Genomic DNA, 19,114 nt, shown 5'->3' on the forward strand with positions numbered 1-19,114 from the left:
AATAAATATGAATGCATAATAGTTCAGAAAGTTAACATTAAAAATTAATATACTTGGACACTCTTAGACAGGAAAGAGAATCATCTACATTTAACCACAAACGTTTCTCCTTTCAGTCATCAAGTCTACTTAAACTTTTTCTTACACTTGTATTAAATTAGAATTACATTCTACGGCTTTCAGAAATCTACTGTTATTTGTGATTAAGAACGTAGTAAATGAAAAGATTTTTTTTTTTTTGGTAACTATCTGCTAACACAATTACACTAATTTCAAAAAGGCACTACAAATAAAAAGTGACCCATACAGTGCCTTTATTAAGAGTGCGCTTACATACAGGAAGTTTGCTTCTGTCGGTTTGCACGGTGACATAAAATGCCTTATAAATAGATTATATCAGGTTGAAGAATTAGTTCAGCTAAACTAGTCCAGCCACAGCAACACATTTATGTTGTTTCTGCTTCCAAAGGTTTTTCTTCTGTGGCGTTAACCAGGGTGCTCTATCCCAGCTGTGTAGCGCTGCTGCACTAACTCCAATTACCTCATTAAAACCTCTGTGTTTTCGGTGGTTTGGTTACATGCTACTTTGACCACTTTTTTATATGCTACACAACTGTCAAAGTAGTGACAGTATGGAAGAGACAGATCCCTAGTAAATATATTTTATCAATGATGACTGAGCAGGTTCCTCAGATGTTGGAGATCTTGGTATCCTATAATTCCATAAAGCACCTGTATATAAGCATGTTTACATCAAAACAATATTCTTAACACCACCAAATCCACAAAAATTATCCTGCAGATTAGACTATAAAGGACAAAAAAACAACAAAGCCCAAAACAGTGAACAGCACAACAACAAACACACAATGAACTTAATATCCTCTTTTCTTGAGACTATTCATATTTCAGATGTATTGACACAAGCATAAAGAACCAATTCACAGCCATAAGCATCTGCTTCAAGGCTTTAAAACAAACAGACAAAAAAAAAAGGATGATTTTTTAAATGCAAGAAGAACCTCTTCCCTAACTATTTGCACTATCGCATTTATTGTGACCTAACTTCTCTTTACAGCCTGTCTCAAGATTTCTTAACGAAAAATCATTTTTTCATCCAATTAAAACCCCATAGTAAATTTATGAAATGAATGTAACAAGGCGAGATGCCAAGTGCATTCAATTTTTAACCCTGCTAATTCTTCAATATATCATGGTGGCACAAAGGAAAATACTTTCAAAGGTCAGACTAATGAAGAGTGTCACATCCGGACTTTAAGTATAGATTTCAATCTGTAATTAACAGATAAAAGAAAAAAAAAATACAAAAACAGAAAGAAAGAATACAGTAGTTTGCAGTTGAAAATTTCAAAGATGGGTACAAAAAGCCACCTAGTGCCACACAGTTTTATTTAGCTATTTGTTGAGTGGTTTTTTTTCTTTTTCTGTCAGCCTAGGTTATATTGTGCTCAATCATTCAGATTTTTCTGTATCTACAGGTTCCTGAGATTATAACAGAACATCAATGCTGAAGTCTTATTTAGTTACATTTCAACATGAGCTTCTGTGCACTTTTTAATATTTACTGTGTACTCCATAGTATTACAGGTGATGTCTTCAACACATTACAAATCATTTAATCCAAAATTTTGTAAAACTGTTTTTCTATAGTGCACTTCTATCAATGCACACTTGTGCATTTGATTTAATCAAAGTGCTATTTATAAAGTACCACATACACCAGTTCCAAAAGAGTGCAAAGATATTCTTTAAACGTTACTTACCAAAAAATGTTACTTTTGCCTTCTTCAACTGGCTTCTCTAAAGGTTCCAAAGAGAAAATTCCATTAGGATCATCATTTGCTTCAATAATAACTGTTGCCATTCCAGCCTTAAAGATAACTGTATCTCCTAAAAAAGAGGACAATTATTATTATTAAAATTGGAATCAGAAATGTAGGTAACTCTAAATCCAATTATGTTTTCTACTCACTACAATTGCTTTTATACAAAGAAAAGGACAATTATAAAAGTCAGTGAAAAACAGAATTTGAGGTATTCAGCAGCAGGCAAATCAGAGTAAAAGTATTTAAGTAGTGTACCATCCAGAGAGCAAGACGTAAGATTTTCAGGAAAAATGACATGAACTGAGAAGATGTGATTCTTACTACACAGTATCCTTGCATGTAGTTGTTATGTGAGGTAACATTTTCTGTTTGATCATCTGGACAAGTCAAAAGAATAAGATATTCAGAGGTACAGAATAAAAGAGTAAGGTATTCAGAGAGCCCCGACCTTCTTTAGACCTAGAAGAAAAGTATTGCATTTAAACTAAATACAAGCTATGAGCAATGTCTAAGAGTTTATTCACTCCCATATCAAAGAATATCTAAAAGGAAGAAACATAAGATTCTTATTATGTAGATGGGAAGCTAGCAGGATTTCAGTGTGCATATTAGTACAGGTAAATATTAAGGGATGTTAATTCTAACTCCATTGCATTGTCCATAGATGAACATAATGTGTCCACACCCACCCCATTTTTTGTCTTCTTTGAAAGTGTCCGACTAAATTTTGTTCCACGTTAAACAATGTGCTTATTCCTCTCACTTCATATACCTCTATTTGTATTTTCTCTCAGGAACAACAGTCCCCAAAAAAATTTCAGAACAGTCAAGGCCACTGTATGTAACCAATCATAGAAAGAAAACCAACTTTTGCTTTCAGGAATATGTATAGAAATATTCTTTATTCTTAGTGATTCTAGAATGGCTGTAAAACTATATGATGCTCATTTTAGAGGAAAAAGGAGGCTATGGATACCCATTCCCCATGTGCTAGGAGAAAAGCCATGATATGTTCCCAATGGGGTAGTATTGGGAGCTACCAGTAGATCCTGAAGAAAGTTATTAAAGTAGAAAGAGACAACAAAAGAGAAAACTTATGAAGGAAGAAGAATGGTTTTGTCTAATCCTTTCCCTAGTCTGATATTTTATAAGAGACCTGGGTACTACAGTGAATACCAGCCGACCTTGGGAAATAGCTTAGCTGCCTTATACTCAAATTACTGCTTTCCCTGTCAACCTCTGGCTGCCTGCTACCAATGTTCAGGGAAGGATTCAACTCAAGATCAATGCTGCCTTGTGAGAAACTCACAGGCCAGCCGCAGGGTGTCCACTGTAGCATGACCTCAATCACTTCAGTCTTACCGACTGCTAAAGACTAAGACCATCAGAGACTGTAATGAGAACTAAGATGCTTAGCGTGCTTACAGATGAAGAAATCTAATTTTAGGTTTCCTAATCTTGAATTGAATACCTGGTAGGTATTTTACTTTGAGAACGTGTCACACAATCTGAAGGTATAGTCTGATGGTTAATTGCCATCATCTTTCTTTGCTTTATTAAATTACAGCCCCTCAGGTTTCAATGGCTGATTCAATACAGCTTTGCTTTGCATTGCAAAGATTTGCAGCAGATTCAGAGCCTGTTATTACCTCTCAACTAGAGAACAGTAAAAAATGAAGGGCAGTAAATTAAAATTTGATAACACAATTGCAAATGACTCTCCCACAACACCATGAGTTTTGTTGGAGCTAGGTGTGGGGAGGGTCTTTATTAAATACTTAGGGCTCTGGAAAAATTATGAATTTCTTATACTTCACTTTTATTTTCTCATGTATATTACATAACAGTGATAATTTATTCTAAAAGATATGTATTTCAAAAACGTGAGGAATGGGCTGAATAATTTTGGTCATTCCTTTTTAAGTGTAAACTTTGAAAAATAAATAAATAAACAAAAATACGTTATTTCTAAGGTAATAAATCCTTTCTTTAGAGGTGGTCCCCTGGGTAAATTGTGACATATATTTTTCTGCAAATTAAGCCTTTTAAAACTATAGTCTCAGAGTGAAAAAAATGTATGCATACTTTTCGCTACTAATAAAATAGAGCAATTACATACCCTTCCTCCAAAATATGGCAGTTCTGTTTGTTTTTACAAAAATCATGTAGTTTTGTAATACACTCTGGAGCATGAAAAAAATAACTAAAAGAATACCTCTTTTCCTAAGACTGTTGGGTACTAAATTTTGTTTTTTTTTTTTTTGCTTTGTGTTTTTGTATTGAAGTCCATCTAATTTGGAGCATTTATATTTGAAAAGGGACTTTCACTCCAGTTGTTTTTGCAGGCAAAGTATCAACTCTATCATTTGATTTTTGTTTCCAATAAAATAATTAAGGATGAAAATTCAAACACAGTATGCATTTATTGTATAAAAATCTTGAAGCAAACATTATTCGTATAATTCTTGGCATTTAAATATTGCTTTATGATAAGACCAAGATACTAAGAAATTGCCAGCAAAAAAAAAAAAAAAAAAAAGGAAGACTTACCTGTAGAATTGAAAAGGATAATATAAAATGTTTCATCAGTTTCAGGGGTATCATCATCGTTGATATACACAGATAAATTCTGCTCCCTTTCTCCAACATCAAACAAAATGACACTGTTCTTTCCACTGGGAACAAAGTCTCCCTCTTCAGCTGTTGCATCTCCATTAACAGTAATATACTGGACAACAACAGCGACATCAGCAGATCCATTCCTTAGGACTGTAAAGTTTGCAACACTTCCTTCTTGAACACTCACTGTCACAGGTTCTGAAAATACAAAAGCAACAAATCTGTCTGAGTTCAAGCCTGAGTTGCTTGCATTTGCTCTGTTTTCTTAATTCTCTCTAGTAGGATCTTCCTCTTCAATGAAACAATAAGATGTATGTGATAAAGGTAGGAAATAATTCAGGTACGAGAGAATATTTTGTACCTTGCCTCCTAACTGATCTCAACATCAACAAAGAGAAAAATGACACACACAAAAAAATGGGAAGGTTCTGAAGGAAACAAATATAAATTAAATACAAAAAAAAAAAAAAGTTTGGGGAGCTTTTCCACTTGCTCTTTTGGGATTACGATTTCGCAATGATCTGGTTTGTGAAAAAAGTCCGTTTTAGGTAGTGTATGTATTCCACATTTATAAACAATAATATCTAACCTGCAAAATAAATGGGATCATCATTCTTTGTTATTTGTAAAATTGCAGTGGTTACATTGCCCAGCCTGGCTCCACCGGTAGCATTGAATAAACTGATGGTGAATACTTCCTCCTCTTCAGGCACCTGAAAGTATTAAGACATTAATTTCTAGCATACAAAACACTGAAGAATTTAAAATGAAAAGTTAGGGGGATTAATAAGCCAGAGATTTTTGAGTGTTGTTTTTATTTGTCAGTCCTTATGTGTCTCAAGAGGGATGATAATTCATACAGTTATACAGAAATTATCATCCATCTACAGTTTTTGTAAGTAAGTCCCTTCCTCTTTATCTTGCACAGATGACCCAAAAGTTACCTTCCAGTTTTATGTTTCTGATACATGTAGTTTTTTTTACAGCTTTATTTATTTATCATTAGGTGTAATCTTTCTTATATTACTTCAAATTTATCAGCATATAGGATTAGGATTGAAATTAGGATTCCAGTTATCAAGATACGAGTTTCAGTCAAACTTTCCTATAACTTTACCACAGTACAATTACTCTCAGCTTCTACCTTTTTTGTTTAGAGGTATGCACAGCTTCTGAAATTTCTCTATGATTTGCAGACATTATCTCAGTTCTACCCAAGTATTTTGATATTTCCTACAAGTTATTAGGCTCTTGAGAAACACACATTCCTTTTTTCTCCTTATACTCTAATGTTTTAGTACTTACTCTTTGTCCCATATTCTCACCCCAAAACACTGTAAAAGTGTTTACCTCATCTGGCAGTGAGTAAATGGTGATATTTTTTGAAAACTCCAGATTATCAAATAAAATAGTCCCTTGCTCTGGATAGACGTCATTGGTACATGCTGGATCAACAACCCAAGACACACTAACATTTCCATAGTTTCCTTGATTTCTTACAACTCTGTAAACAGCTAAAAAACATAAACAGAGTCAGTGTGCATATTCAGAGCAACAGAAATCAAAAAGGAACATCTGAAACATCTGAAACTGAGAAAAAGGAAATACAATAATAACCAATTTCACTTCTTATGAAACCAGTAACATGTTGGAGTGCTACAGAAAAGGACACACAAAGACAGATTACTAAAGCAGTGCAAACTGCTTTAATTTCACATGTTAATTCTTGCCTGTAAAAGTAATTGATAACTGAATAGATCAATTAAAATCACCCATAGGAAGATTTAACTCTATGTTTCTCTTATATAACACCCCATTCTTCATTCTCCACAAACAGAGCTACTACCTCCACGTTGCACTTTGCACATACATCAGTACTCCATCCCTCCTGTCTGGAAAATTCTCTAGCAATCCTTTTTACTCAGTTAATCCCTCTGTTTTTCCACACCCATACTTCTCCACTTCACTCTCCGCTGCTCATCTTGCTTGGCATTGTACCAATCTGTAAAGTCCTGAGTGGAGATTTTAGTAAGAAGTCTCCTAGACTTCTGTTATCCTAGAACAGGGAAAATAAGACTTGCAGAAGCAGACAGCAGATAAAGAAGTAACTCTAATAAAAAGGAATTACCGGTATGGATGACTTCTCCTTTGCTTTCACTTATTGTTACTGTTAGTTCGTAAGGTAGAAACTGAATGATACCATGCGGATCATCATTCTTCAAAATGGTTATATTGACCATTGTGGCATTCCCCAACTTGCCTGGCATTTCACTGTAGCCACTAAGTACCACAGAATATAGCTCATCCAGCTAGAAGAGGGAAACTCAGTCAGAACAAAAATACATATTCAACATCCACATCAAAAACAAAATGGTCTATAGTCCACAGTCCCCCATCAGGCAGAAAGGGATACAAACTTAAAATGAAATCACACACATTCTACATGCAATAAACGTTTGTATAATGCTATCAAATAAAGGAAATTGTTAGAACTTTCTATCTCTAAAAGCATCAGTTTCTCCAAGAGTCTATTATTATTATAAGCAAGGACTTATTTTGTGTACTTAATTTAGAATCGCATAATTTCACAAGTAATGTTTGTAACACACTCTGAAATGTAAATTTTCTTTCCTCCAAGACTTCTTAAGATTCCTGGCTTTGTAACAGGTAAAGCAAAGATTTTTAAACCATGGACAGCATGCTAATTTAGAAAGAATTGATCAACTGGCTTTATTAATCTAATGGGACATGGTACTTTCAAAAAAGTATCAGAGAACATTAGAAAAAAATATTGCATTTATCTATCTAGAAAACAGCATTACTCTACACTGGGGAGAACTCAGTGAAACTGGCTGGTGGTTAGCAGTAAAGAAACACACATGAACTGGTTCTTCACATACAATTCAATTAAACAATGGTGTTCAGTACTACAGAATGTCATGGATGCTAAAACCTTACCTGCGTTCAAAGCGTAACTGCTTCAATTAACAGAAAGAAAATCTGAAGGCACCCAAAGATACCATCCATTACTCCAGACATCCTTGGACTGCCCACCATTGGAGGCTGGGATGGCATTCTGGAGGAAAGTGATTATATATGTCCTGCTCATGTATGTGGCTTTTGGCCACTCTTGGAGATAGAAGAGTATAAAAGGACCTCCTTATTTTTTAGTCCTGACACTACAATTCGTATGTTTTTGCCTGAGCGTTTCAGCAGGATGACTTACCTAGTCTAATAATACTGCTGTAAGCAGGGAAATACTTTTATCTCAGCCTGCTGATGAACTAGTAAAAACTGGGAATGGAACTATTAAATAACCCGCTGTTTTAGTGCCTAAGTTTTACTAGATTAACTTATGTTCCTGGCTTCTGTAGTGGAGTTCAGACTTCTTATGTCTCCTTTCTTTGGAGTATGTAGGGAAAAGAAACCTGAATTTCTACAGCAGCCTATGCAATTGAAGTTGGAGTTGCTGTGATCCCCTGATTTCCTCATCATATGGTCCTCCATCCCTCCTTCAATCCATGACTGATGACCACCTGGCCCTACAAAAAGATTATTAACCTTCCTAAAACCTTTATGTTTTGTAAAGCTGGCTTTCTGACATCTTACTCCTAGATCAGCTCATTAGCAGGATCAGACAAACACAACTAACTGCTTATGCAAAATACAGCATAGGAATGTGCATGTAAAGGCAGCAAAAAATGCTGAATCACAGCAGCTAAAATTTATGTTAACATAAATGTGGTAAAATCAAACCCTTGCAAACTTCCTGATGGAATCCAGGATGGCTGATGCACAGGAAAGGGAACAAGCTACAGAAAAGCAGAAAGCAAAGAGAAAAGCAACAGACACATGCCTCAAATTGTGCAGATTTCTGGGATTACAAAACAATAGAGATATCAGAGAAATGAATATTCAGGCAAGACTGACAAGACCTGATTTGTATTGATATAAAGTGCTTTCATATGGTGCTTGACTATCTTATAGGCCTTTCAGTCACTCCTCCTCTATCTATTTCTCACACTTAAGAAAAAGAAAGCCTTCAAATGTTACAGAAAAATTGCTGGTATTTACAGGTGAAACCATCTATATTTTAGTAAGTGACAAACAAATATGTATGTGAATGCAATTTAAAGAGAGAAAAATATTAATTCTTACCTCTGGAATCCCATCCATCCTTGTCAGTAGAGTAATTATGATCTCTCTTTCACCAGGCTTAAACTCCAGAATTCCTGTGCTTCCATAAAACTCATTATTATCTCTTGGTTCTACAGTGTAGCGCAGAAACTGTCTGATGAGGCTTCCTCTAGTGCGAACAATCTGCAGCTCAACAGACTCCCCTTCCTGCAAAAAAATAAAATTAATCTTTTTCTAGCACTCTGTTAGAACTAAGTCGTCTGTAATGTTTAAGTGACGTTACTCGGATAGCTACCTTGATGCTGTAGGGACCTCTGGAAGAGGAAGAAAATTCGAACACTCCTCCAGGATCATCGTTTTCCAAAATTGTAATTTCACAAGTAGTAAACCCGTATTTCAGTATCTGATTTTCCACACTGACCCTGAGAAAGGAAGGTAAGAGGTTTTTTTCAAGTTGCAACTCTGTTTAGCAAATCCATACAGAGGAGATCAGGATATTGACAAATTTTATGAATAAATTATGAAAGCCAACAGTTACCTACAAGGATTAAAACAAGTTAAGAATGATACAACATCAGAATGTTTTATCCATTCGTAAAAAATGAATAAATAAATAAATAAAATAAATAATTGCCTCTGAAGTAACTTTTTGTTTGTTTGTTTCTGATTAGCTTTTTATAGCTAGTAACTCTGTTGTTTGTTTGTCTGTTTTTGATAACACATGCACACAACACACAGGAAAAGAAACAGAATAGTGCCAGGAAAAAAAAAAAAAAAAGTTAGTTAAATTCAGAACTACTTTGTACTTGGATCAAGGTATAAAGGAAATTCCAAAATCACCTATGCTGAGATTACACTGAAAAGCATAAATTTCCATTATTGCTTTGTTTGTCAAAGTTTACTACTGACATAAAGAGGCAGAAATTTGACCCTCGATACCATGGATTTCATCCTCAGCTCTGTGTTAGCCTGCCTTCTGTAGATGTGGAGACTACCTGTAGGATCCCTGTCTGACTCTACAAAATGTTGGACCTGCTCTCAGTAGCTCAGACTCATTCCCCTTTCTCATTACTCCTTTAAAGCACATGCTGAATGGTGCAAGAATGAAGTACGTTGACCAAATACGCATACTTCAGATTCCTCTCAGTAAAGGATTTCTCTCTCTGGGCTTCTCCTACACCCATCTTGATCGTACTCTGTGACAGGAATGGGCAGTATCTGATAACAGTAATGAACCTTGCATATTACTTGCTTGCCTTTCCTCAGAAGCAGTAATTTTCATCATTTTAAATTTCTTATATTAAAAATTCCAGAGAAGCACTATTGCAGGATGCATCAAGAATACACCTTCAGATTGATGGTCTGCATATGATTTATTACATGTAGTTTTAGGTACTTAGATTCCTTTGCATCTTTCACGTTTCCTGTCAGTATTGTATTTTTCAATGAAATCGTGGTCCTGCATACTGTACATATTTTTGTGCTTTCACTGTGCTACAACCTAGACTTTATCAAACACTATTTCATGAAGAAATGTGATCTATTATATCCAGTTTTTGAAATCAGGCCCAGAACTGTGTCCAGAAGCACGTTTTAAGTAACTGGAACCTACACACACAAAAACAACTTAGCATTGTTGTAGCACAGTCTACAGGACAGGGTACAGGATGCAAAATAGGTAATACCTATTTAATAGAGTAACGTGCTCATGTTTGTTACATGTTTAAAAAAAAAAAAAGTCGGTAGAAAAAATAACCTGTGTTATATAAATTATATGCATGTTAGTCTAAATCAAGATAACTTTCCTTGTCTTTGACTAGAGAAAATTACTCTGTAACTCTAATCAGTTCAGCCATTTAGTTGGGGCAAACTGTATTTGTAGCAGTTTAAAACAATTAATTCATTATTCCATGAAACACTCAAATATCAAACACTGAGCCATGCATTCATAACTTTCATCATTCACAGATCCTACATAAAGAAATGCCTTCAAGCAAGAACCCCATGCCATCAAACGAAACACCAAAGGGGAAGCATGCGTTGTCTGAAGAGATGCAGAGACGTGATTCTTGGGGGGGAAAGAAATGATAAAGACAGTTTCTGTCCAAACCAACCACTTCTGAAACAAAGCATTGATTCACTGAGGACAGAAAACAGTTCACCGCACTTACCCAAAGAACACGACAAACCTTTCTGTCTCTACCCTGTCAACACAGAGGAAAAAAAAAAAAAAAAAAAGAGGATGTAGAAAGTAATGAAAGTGCCACTTACTAAAATTTCAATACTACCCATCTTATAAAAGAACAAAAAACTAACAAAAGGGACAAAAAAAAAAAAAAGAAAAAGAAAAAAAAGAAGGCTTTCTTTTTACTTTCCAAAAGTTTATAATGTTCTTTTTATGGGAACCCTGCTTGCTTGGCATTTTCCTGTTGACAAAGGCCAGCAAGTGGGCAGTTCCCACTTAGGAGGAGTGACCCCATGACCAATTCAGCATGTCAAGAGCCACTCAAGGTGTTCCCTACCAAGCCCTCCTCAAAGAGCTTGATTACTGACTGCGTGATCACAACTGCAGCAGCCATCCACGATTATAACCCTTTATTAGGGAAATACATCTACGTGCCTCTGTGATATGGTGTTTCATCAGTCTGACAAAGTAATGATAAAAACAGATAAGCACAGAAAGAGTACTGATGGGTACACAAGGAAAAGTAATTAGGCACAAAATCACAGCAAACCTCATTTACAACAATTTTTTAGTTAATCAGATTACCAAAGTAGTATATATACATGTATAACATAAATACAAATATAAGAAAGAGAAGCAGAAGGAGAAAAAGGGGAAAAAGAGGGGACAAGGAAATAAAGGGACAAAAAAAAAAAAAGAAAAAGGGGAAAGGAAAAGGTATTTGCTAATCAAAAGGTTAAAAAATTAAATCAAGTTTCAACCAAGCATTTATAACAAAACTGCCACATGAAGTCAGTCAAAAGGGCAGCATTATTCTGCAATAGTAATCATGTATTTTGGCTTTCTTAATCAAAAATACATTAAATACAAAAACTGTATCGTCTATCAAAGCACCAAAAACAGATTAAAACAGTGTTTGTAAGGTGATAATTGGGCTCCACTAATCTCAAAAATAATTTAAATTTGGAATTCAATACAGACAAGAGTTCACTCTAAATTCTGAGAAGTAAATACATTCACAGACGTTCTTTCGAATAGGAAGTCTGAATTAATTGAAATTTGTTATTGATATTCACTGAAGCTAGGTATATATTGAGACATTCTCCCTTCCCTCAGAAACATGCAAAAGCATTCAAAAAACAGCAAAATATTAACACAATGAAAAGATCAAGGAGAAGATTCCAGAGTTGGTAATGCTAAAATTTAATTATATCGCTAAGCTGTTAGTAAAATAATTTACAACAGAAAATAAAAATGAATCACTATATCAAGTGAGCTTTTGATATGTATTAAACCTAGACAGCTTTCAGGTCAGGAAGCAACCAGTAAAATTCAGTCCATCAACTGGTAAAAAAGAACATTGTTCAGGTGGTTTCTCCATACAAACCCCATCTTGAACACCTGGATCCTTTTATTTATTTACTTATTTGTTTGTTTGTTTGTTTATTTATTTATTATCTGGTCATTTTTTTTCTCTGGCTGATATCATGAGTGGTCAGACCGCTATCACTGCCCTGGCACAGTAATGTTAGTTACTTCTCCAAAAAGTCATAAAACATCCTATGCAGAAACTTAATAGAAGCAGCTAGGTTTAGGTTTCCAGCTCCAAGATGCTGTTAAGCAAACAATGAATGAACGAAGCTGTGGCTGCCCCATCCCTGGAGGTATTCAAGACCAGGTTGGATGAGGCTGTGGCCAACCTGATCTAGTAGGTGCCATCCCTGCCCATGGCAGAGGGGTTGGAAGTGGATGATCTTTAAGGTCCCTTCCAACCTGAGCCATTCTGTGATTCGAAGAATGGTGCACTCAGTAGTATTCTTTATATCTATACTCTAAGGCATATACATGTAACTTTTCATAACATAGAATGCATATCCCTAACAAGAAATTTTTAAAAAATAGTATTGAAAAAAAAAAGAAGAATTAAGAGAACAAAGATAAATTAGGAAAGTACATTTTAAATTTAAATCCAAAATGTTTGTTGTAAAGTATTCTCACAGGTTTACTTTTTTCTAGGAATAATAAAAAAAAAAAAATCCCAATTCTATTGTTTTGAACAATTACATTGTAATGCAATTATCATACTCACATCCTGCAAACTTTTATCCTTTTAATCCAAATGCTTGCTTTTCGGTTCAGTGTACTCTTCATGTGCTAAACCTAAGTCCATACAGGGCTAAACCAGGCAAGGTGAAGCGTTCAGCAAATAGCTGCATAATACTTCCAGCAGCCAGCTCAGATCGACCCGGAGGAGCTACGGGGCTGGACACAGGGTCCGTGCCACCAGAGAGCTGCCAGGACACCAGCCCCATCCCCTGCCACGTGCACTTCCAACCTCGAAGAACAGAGGGGCGTTCATATACCACCCTTACACCACGGAGGAGATGCTCCCAGACTGCCTGACACTACACGGGTCCAGTTCAGTCCCGTTTCACTCCTCGTGGTATGTGAAACCAGCTCTTTAGGTGTTCCTCTGACAGCAGTATGGAAACAGGACAAAGAGGGCTATTCAGAAGCAGCAATAAAAGTTAAAACAGCTGCTTTGACATGGTGGCTTAACCGTGGCCAGCAGCTCCTCCAGCTAGTGAAAAGAACTCTTGACCAGGAATAAGGTGATACCAATCACTGGGAAAGCCACTTCCCTGTTTTTATCCTCAGCTTATTTTTTCCTGTAAAATGGCTATGTATGGACATGAAGTTTCATATCGTCACAGACAGTAAACCCTGGCAATGCTTATGATGCTGCCAAAAGAAATACAACCTCAAAGTGTGTAAAGCATTTCTTATACAACAAGACTAATGTGAAATGACTGATCATTAGGGAAATTCTTTCAGTAAAAAAAATCATAATTATTATGTAGCAAGAACTACAGATGAATTAGGACAACTGACAGGAGCTTCAAAATGTTTCTTACACTTTTTTAAACATGCAGTACAAGAAAATAGGAGAAATTAGAGTTTTGACTAAGTTTAAGGTACCATGAGAATTTCAATGTTAAGAACTAACTAGAACCACAAAATAATTAAATAAATAAATGAAAAATAGCTTTGAAGTTAATAACTTTTGACAAAATCTGGAATTTCTGCAGAACCTGAGTGTTCTGAAAGACACATGAGAAACTTAATTTCCACTGTGAATCTACATGGCTGTCATTATTAAACCACACTTCTCTAAAAGACTTTCTTTTCTATCAGGGTATCTCAAAAAGGGGGAAGTGAAATTGCTTGTGGAACATTACTCAATTTGCTTGCATTCAGTGTTCACCCCCTCTTCAATTTTTTCAGGATTATCTACTGATTTAATTAGAGGCAGGCTCTAGCTCTAAAGAACTGCATTAAAGTAGGATTTGCCACATTAGACTTTCCATAGTGCCTCTCATCAGAGGAAACACCTTCTCTCCAGGTTTAATCCATCATTTATTTGATTTTTGAGGCTATTTTAATTTTTCTGAGTCATAGCAGGAGAGATATGTTGTTATTTTGAGAAGTAATGAAAACAAGCAGTAGGTGTCCAGCGCACTCATTTCAACATTCTACTATTTTCAAATGACTTTTTCCCCGTTAAAACGCAGTCTGATCAAACCCTTGAGGCATCCCTGGAGGTTTTCAAGGCCAGGTTGGACTAGGCTGTGGGCCGACCTGATCTAATGGGTGGCATCCCTGCCCATGGCACTGGGGTTGGAAACTGATGATCTTTAAGGTCCCTTCCAACCCAAGCTATTCTGTGATTCTATGAAAATTTACATAAGTAAGATAGATATGGTTTTGAAACAGACACTAACCAAAGGGAATTACCAAGTAAGGAGAAAATCCTAGCTCCATTAAGCAGTATGGCAGTGAGTAACCCACAACACATAAACCCTTAAGCCCTGTCCATCAACACTACACAGTGATTTAAATGGCCCTCCTATGCTTTTCTAACTTTTTGACATGTAGCAACCTCTAAAACCCAAAAATGTTTAAAAACTGCCAGATATTTCACAGTGAAATAGTCAAGTCTGTATTTTACACTTTGTAATTTTCAAAAAATTACTTCATAACTCATAGGTCTAATCATTTTCCACATAAACTGATGACAGAATGTCAGCCTATGGAAATCTGTATCCCATCACAGAAATCACTAGAACAATAAAAATCTTCAAATAACGTTGCTTCAGTTTATTATATATAGTAAATGAGATTTATGTCGTAACATATGCATATGGATCTGTTCTGGCATCCTAACTTCCATGAGTTAAGACTCAAAAAATGCTGGAGCATAAGGACTGCCTAAACAGTTGTCTGTTTGTTGATTATCACTTCCACAAAATAAAAGTGATTTATCCCCAGATCCCAAAGTCTCCAAGTTCTCAGTCTCACCACCACTCACTCATGAGCACAAACACAGGCCACGTCCCCAGCCCACATACCCTGCAGGTTCTGGCCCTCTGGTTGTGCCAGGTGCCAAACTGATAGCTGTCTGCACCTTAACTGGGGGGCTGATAACTGCCAGTGAGAGATTACGTTGTGTAGAAGGAAAAAAACAGCAATCAGATTTTAAAAAAACTGATTTCTGTTTGTGCTTACCAGGTAAAATGAACAGCCCTAGTATGCATATATGCTCTCACAAAGCACACACACAATTTCCATGGCCTGTTCCACCTACATTCATCAAGAAGACCAAGGTCTTTCCTTTCTCACATAGATTTCACTACAGACATCTGGTTTTATTTATGCTTGGTCTCAATTCAGGCCTATTCAGATAGGGCAGGCATTCAACCTGAATCTGCTCCTAAAAAAAGAAAATATAGAGAAGCTTCAGCAGATACAAGACTCTCTTGCTCCTTCATTACTCATCATTACTCATCTGTGTTCTTTGGAATCATATTTTTCATGTTATACATTTTCCTCCAGTTTGTGGACAAAATTCAGAGCTAGTTTTAATATCTGTGGTCTAAGTATAGAGAGCATAAAGCAAGAAAGGATAACATTGTTTTTAATGGCTTGGAAAAAATATAGTTATGGATGCACTTAAAGCTTATTTAAAATTGAACTGCCTTGACAATACCACTAAGCCGTAAATAATACATCCTTGTTAGAACTAATTATTTTGATTATTTTACCCGTGCTATTAATAATTGCAATACATTGAATGCTTATGAACATATGTCTATGTCTGTAGTTTCATTAAAGTTCTTACATGCTTTCTTTTCTCGCTGACTTATGCTACAATTTACGGAACAGTACAAGCACATCTACAGCACAGTGCATCTTTGTTTTCATGCTCATTCACTACTGCTGTGAGGTGCTGGCTGCCAGCCTCGGAAACTGAAATCTTCTATTTGTCCACAAAATACCAACCAGGCTGAAAGCAATAGCACGGGCGTACACGTAACCCTGCCAGTATCCTTCAACCCTAATTTGAAGAGTCATGTCTAGTACTGAAAGGATGATCTCTGCAGTCATTTCATTCTTGGCTTCTGCTAATTAGTTGAAGTGAGGGATGCTACCAAGGTCTAGAGAAAAGTTCAGATTCTATCTCCTCCTTGCTTACTTCTTTTTCCAGGACAGACCACCTGTTCCTCGGTTCACTCTCTGACCCTGCCAAGTGTGGGAAAGCTGCTTACTGTTGGCACACTTTTCACCATCCACTTCATGATCAACAGAGCCTACGGCTTGCACCATACACAGCAAAAGCAGAACACTGGTTGTATTTGTTCAGCTGCCAGTTCAATCCCTGTTGCAGCCACCATTTTCAAGGTATAGCCTACAGTTGTAACTCAGGATAAATGGCAGAAAACTGTACTTTCACACACGTGAATCAAAAAAGTTACCCTTTCATGCTGCTTACTTCTATCTACTTACTTGTTTACCTCAATACCACTCTGCATTCTTGGCCACCTTACACTCAAAACTTGAACCATCATTTCTAATCCTAGTTTCCCCCTTTGTGCCAGAGACTCTAAAAAAATTCCTTGAGACAAACCAGTTTCTCCCACAGAAAGAAAGCGGAGAACTGCTTGCAATAGTCTCTGTTTTTATTCTGAAAAGGATTGCCTTTTTAATGTAATGAGTAGCCAAGGTAGAATAAAATAACTAGTTCTGAACTACATGCATTAACCAGCCACCTTTTAATCAAGCAAGCCAATCCCGCAAAGGAATAACATCTTCCCTGTGTGCCATAAAGATGTTCGAAAACCATGTTTTCTGAAATGGGATCTTCTAGTGATCAACAACAGCGTGAGGAGCTTCTTGCCTATTGTTTGCTAATGTGGAATCACTGTGGATATCTGTTGTGGATATCTAAGAGCTAGCCTACGCTTCCTGTACAGAATAAAAATACTTCTTCTGCATAAGGTAAGGACTATGTAAGTAGTAGATGTTCAGTGTGGAAGCTGGTGCTGGCAGACCACTGTAGTATGTTTTCAGTAAAAGTGGAAAATGTACCTTAGACAAATAGGAGGTAATACAAGAGCACGTGTGGTGGTATTTCTGTATTTACTTATGTAACTGAGCTGTGGGAAGCAGGACAGACGATATAGCCAAGACACTCTTGTTAGTAACTCAAAGAGGGAAAAGACTCCTGATTATAAACTAATTTAAGTTTTCTGAACAGTGTTCACATGCAGATAATAGTATCACCTGAGGGCCCTTACAGCCTGTTATCCTAAAATCCTCCACTAGATGAGAAGGGAGACCAGAACACTGTGCTTCAGAAACCCCACTGCATTCTCATTAGCAGAAGACTGCAATAATAGTCACACTGGGATATTCTGGGGGCTATGAGCTGACAGAAGTATCTAATTATCAAGGAATATTGAACATGCAGATCAAACAAATAAACTGCAAGTCTAATTCTACAGTGACACCCAAGTTATAAATGTTTTTTTCTGACAGAAAAAGTTCTGCATTGCTTTTTAGTTCTCACTTTAGTTTTTCCCATTATCTTACTAAATATTATTTTTCCGAAAAAAAAAAAGTGTTAAAACCAAGAGCTATAAAAAAGATCAAAACTGAAAGAACTTTCTAAATAGCATACAGAATTTTCATGAAAATATAAACAGTTAAGTCATTAGATAATAAATGCAAAATGGTTTCTTACATTGATCTCCAGTCAAAGAACCCATACACAGTCTGAAACAAGGGCCCACTATTTCTTCAGACACATATCAACACAATGCAAGCAATACCATGTAATTAACACTGTGCTAATCTGTTATGCATAAATTGAGTACTGCAGCTGATACATATGAATAGAGAATAGGGTACAATACCTGTCCAAAGTTAATAACACAGTTTCGTTCATTTCAGGTACATCATCAGCTTTAATGGTGATGTTAATTGTGGTATCACTTTGTCCAGATAAGAAAACCACGGAGCCGTTAAAAGGACTTATATCATCCTGTGTTACCGCCTTTTGATTGGGACCAGAGGGTTTCAAACTCCAGAACACAGTTGCTTGACCATCAGTCCCATCTCGATGCAATGCAATGGAAACCTGTGAAACACATTAATTTGTTGTGACTTGCAAAAGTAGATGCAAAACCGATTACTCCCTTGCAAATTACTATTTGAATAAATAATAATAAAAACAAAAGTTTGGCCAGTTCTAATTTGAGAATGGGAAATGATCTATCTTATTCAGGATTTGTCTCAGTCCTACTTTACATGACTATGCTCGCAATTGGTGAGAGAGACTAACTGCAGTATCTTTTGCTCTGTGTGAGCATCAAGGGCTAACTGGTTTTAGATACTTACACAGAAAGCAAAGACCAATCTCAGTTCTCTGGAAATCAGTAACAGATTATTTCAGAGCATTTTTTTTTTTTTTAAAGAAGAGAATATTTAGGATAAGACAGAACTTACAGGAAGGCTTTTCCTCACATTAATTGTCAAATGCTACACTGAATACAGCAAACTCCACCTTCTCCAAATAAGTTTTCCATAGCAAAAGACAATATAAAAAGGCTTACTTACCAGCGTAGCAGGGGAATCTTCTGGTTCAGAAAGAATAATCGGTAGATTGCTAATAAAGCCTATTTCTCCATTTGCAATATCTGGAGTAATCCTCAAAGAAATATTTCGAATTTCGCCTAATCTAGGACTCACAGATGGGACTAGAGGAATTCTATTCACCAGTTCAACTCCTTCCAGCTGTAGGAAAAAGTAAAAGAAAAGTGAGAAATAAGAAGCCTCAGCACCAAGTCAGAACAGTTCTGACATTTCAGAGTAATTTTCATATAAAGGAAGTATACATCTCCAGAGCAAATTCTTCCTACTGATAGCACTGCTGTTATAAAAATTTGTAAGTAGACATGTCAAAGAAATTAAGTGGATATTGTTGAGC

At 36.1% G+C, this 19,114-nt stretch overlaps 1 pseudogene across 1 annotated transcript in view; it reads right to left on the minus strand.

Annotated features, from left to right (window-relative positions):
- LOC310888308 (adhesion G-protein coupled receptor V1-like) overlaps window positions 1-19,114 on the minus strand; it is a 78,220-nt pseudogene that overhangs the window by 42,655 nt on the left and 16,451 nt on the right. The window contains exons 9-18 of the transcript in view: window positions 18,745-18,921; window positions 18,042-18,265; window positions 10,775-10,807; window positions 8,899-9,025; window positions 8,625-8,810; window positions 6,595-6,775; window positions 5,817-5,980; window positions 5,056-5,179; window positions 4,398-4,664; window positions 1,785-1,911 (exon numbers count right to left, since the gene is read on the minus strand). The product of the transcript in view is annotated as an adhesion G-protein coupled receptor V1-like (transcript). The remainder of the gene's footprint in view (window positions 1-1,784; window positions 1,912-4,397; window positions 4,665-5,055; window positions 5,180-5,816; window positions 5,981-6,594; window positions 6,776-8,624; window positions 8,811-8,898; window positions 9,026-10,774; window positions 10,808-18,041; window positions 18,266-18,744; window positions 18,922-19,114) is intronic.

This window comes from Anser anser, assembly GCF_964211835.1.
Source record: "Anser anser genome assembly, chromosome: 33".
In the NCBI taxonomy this organism is placed as follows: Eukaryota; Metazoa; Chordata; class Aves; order Anseriformes; family Anatidae; genus Anser; species Anser anser.